Source organism: Olea europaea, unplaced genomic scaffold (assembly GCF_002742605.1).
Source record: "Olea europaea var. sylvestris unplaced genomic scaffold, O_europaea_v1 scaffold3160, whole genome shotgun sequence".
Classification (NCBI taxonomy): Eukaryota; Viridiplantae; Streptophyta; class Magnoliopsida; order Lamiales; family Oleaceae; genus Olea; species Olea europaea.
In genome coordinates this window covers 83,426-86,939 of record NW_019250399.1, presented here as the reverse complement: position 1 = coordinate 86,939, position 3,514 = coordinate 83,426, and the positions used below count along the sequence as shown (strand labels likewise).

The 3,514-nt window shown below is 38.5% G+C and overlaps 1 pseudogene; it reads left to right on the top strand.

The window, feature by feature from the left end:
• The window catches only part of LOC111385424, a 7,891-nt pseudogene extending 4,616 nt beyond the window's left edge, over positions 1-3,275 (top strand).
• The last annotated feature ends 239 nt before the right edge of the window (positions 3,276-3,514 follow it).

Sequence of the window (3,514 nt, the reverse complement as noted above, 5' to 3'; positions counted from 1 at the left end):
GTGTTGCCTTCTCTCATCAAAGTGAGGGAAAATTAGAACCTAGAGCCAGGAAGTGTGTTTTTTTAGGGTATCCCGAAGGGGTTAAGGGATATAGGCTATGGGATAGAAGCCAAAAAAGAGTTAAGATCATCGTGAGTAGGGATGTCACATTTAATGAGAGTGAGATGCCTTGTCTAAGGAACGAAACCGAACCTGTAAATGAAACTGAATCCGGTGAAGAAAGAAATCAGTTCAAGGTGGAGTTAGAAAAATTTAACACATCAGTACCTAGTACTTCGAGTGAGGTGGAGATTCAGGTCCAAGAACCTGAAGAGGAAAATGAAGTAATGATAGAAGAGCATCCTGAGGAAGAAAATCCATTAGCTAACTATAATTTAGTTAGAGATAGAGAGAGAAGACAAACGAGATAACCTAGAAGGTTCGGGTATGAATCTGAATTGGATTTTGCATACGCTAGTTACGAAGAACTAGTTGATAGGGAGCCAAAAACTTTTGAAGATGCTATGAATAATGGTCAATCTAAGGAGTGGCTTAATGCTATGAAAGAAGAGATGAGTTTTCTAGAAAAGAACCAAACTTGGGAGTTAGTATCGAGACCTAAGAATAAACCAATCGTTGATTGCAAGTGGGTCTTTAAGGTTAAGGAAGGTACTAGTAGTACAGAACCCCTAAGATTTAAGGCTAGGTTAGTAGCGAAGGGTTACACACAGAAAGAAGGTGTTGATTATAACGAGATTTTCTCACCAGTTGTCAAGTACACTACTATTAGGGTCATGCTCACATTGGTTGCGCTCTTTGACTGGGAACTTGAACAACTCGATGTAAAAATCGCTTTTTTATATGGAGAGCTTGATGAACAAATCTTTATGAATCAACCAAAAGGTTTTAAAGACAAGTTAAAACCTGATTATGTGTGTTTTCTGAAAAGATCCCTATACGGTCTAAAGCAATCACCTAGACAGTGGTACAAGAGGTTTTGATTCCTTTGTACTCACTATAGGATTTCAAAGAAGTAAATTCGATCACTGCCTATACTTTCAACACAACGAGACTGATAACAATTATTTGTTCTTGTTGCTCTATGTGGACGACATGCTTTTAGTTGGATCATCTCCTAAGTGGATAAACAATATAAAAGTAGATCTTAGTGGAGAATTTGACATGAAAGACCTAGGAAAGGCTAAAAGGATTCTAGGCATGGAAATAGAATGAAATATGTCAAATTCCATCGTATTCTTGCATCAGTCTCCATACATATCAAAGGTGTTGAAAAGGTTTAATATGAGTGATTGCAAATCTGTCACATTGCCTCTTGCAAACCATTTTGTTCTATCTAAAGAACAAGCTCCCTGCAATGAACGTGAAGTGGAATACATGAGTAAAATTCCATACTCAAATGTGATTGATTCCATAATGTATTTGATGGTTTGCACTAGACCGGACTTAGGATTCGCTGTTAGTACTCTCAGTAGGTACATGTCTAATCCAGGTCCTGAACATTGGGAAGCATTAAAATGGGTTTTAAGATATTTGAAGGGCACAAGTGACGTAGGTCTAAAATTTAGTGCTAATAAGGAAGGTGTGAAATTAAAGGGTTTTGTAGATGCTGATTATGCAGGAGATAGGGATGGTAGGAAATCAACTTCCTCTTACGTATTCACCTTATCAAATTTGTGTGTTAGTTGGAAATCACAGTTACAACACATAGTTGCACTATCCACTACAGAGTCAGAATATATTGCCATCGCTGAAGCAATTAAAGAGGCTCTATGGCTTAGAGGTCTACTTCATGAACTGAGTGTCTTGAATGAGTATGTGGTTGTGTATTCTGATAGTCAGTCATCCATACATCTGTGTAAGAATCCTATTTTTCACGAACGCACTAAACATATCGATGTTAGGTTACACTTCATTAGGGATATAATATCACAAGAAGTAGTAAGACTTGAAAAAATTCACACACAATATAATCCTTTAGATATGGGCATGAAAGTGCTGCCACTGGTAAAGTTTAGAAGCTGCAAGGAGCTTCTAAACATCGGTATAGGTAAATGATTTCCAATTTTATCGATTTTCTGTTAGAGGTGTCACTAATGGAAAACGTTTTTCTTTGCAGGTCCTTTGACACCAAGGTGGAGGTTGTTAGACATCATGTTGTCAAGCGACCTCCCGAACGATGATGAAAACCAGTTTTATCAGTCGACATGAATGACTGAACGATAAATCAACACCGAATAATGGCGTTGCTTTACCTATTGGAGGGCTAATAATCTTTGCGGCTTGTTGGTGTGCTATTGGGACTTAACCCTAGTCGAGCCTATTTACCATATTGTGACTTACCTTAAGTTGGCCATTGGACTATTATAAATTGGTAACTCCCTTTCACATGTTGAAGTCGTGCGTGAGAGAACCCGAGAGAGAGAGGCAGTTTTCCTTCTTCTTTCTTTGTGCATCCTGTTGATTGATCTCTACATATTGCTTGAGGCTTTGTGACTCTTACCTATGTGGTATCCATCCTAAGTGTGTGGAAGAAACAACAAGCAAAAGAGCAATAGCAACCATAGGAATACAAGCAACCCGGAGGTTGGCCCTCCTCCCGTTTTTGGTGTTGAATTCGATGTTTAATGGTTAACTGAGCCCGAAAATCACTTTGAGCAGCTTGAGAAAGATCCTAACATCATTATCCAAATGGATACATACTAACATGTGCCTGTTGTTGTAGGCTAGTATTATTAAGCAAAATGTGCAGTCTGTTAAAGTTTCTCCGATTGTATACTGGAATGCAGCTAAGGTTGCTTGCAGGGCTAATGTCGAAACTATAAAATCTATATTCCCTCAAATCGACAAAAGAGACGTGCCATTTCTATGTATGGATCTTGGATACGAGTACACGTTGCTTGTACATGGTTTTGGTAAGCAAGATATATGGCATCTATGTACTTCAATTATTCACCCACAAAATGGTGGTTTACGTTTATTTTTTAACTTGACATGACAGGCATAGATCGCCTTGAAGAGATGACCGTGTTAAAACAAGTAGAATACAAAGGTTCCTTGGTAGAGGCAGCGTGGCCTCTTGGATGTGCAATTGAAGTCCTATCGTCGCCGTCTGCTTGAAATTTTGAAACTCATCGAATCCAATAATGCAGGCAGGAATTGGGATTGTTGTGATTTTCGTTCCAATGTTTGCGTGTACGTTTATTTGGATCATTAATAAAGAACTTAAAGGGGGCTCTGAGCTCTTGCTTTGTAACATCCTCTATTGTTGCCAAACATCATTGGCTGTCTTAAGCTCTTTACCTGAAGACTAATGTGAAATCCATAGACGTCGAGAAGAGAGAGAGAGAGAGAGGAACATTTAGATCTTTCTTCATACAATTCACTGCTGGGAAAAGAAACCAACCAAATCAAATCAAGAAATATTTTTGGGGGGATTGGGTTGGAGATAATAACAAGTAATATTTCAGTGAAGTTCTAAATTTAGCTGCTTCGAGGTAAAAAAAATCCCGAGCGA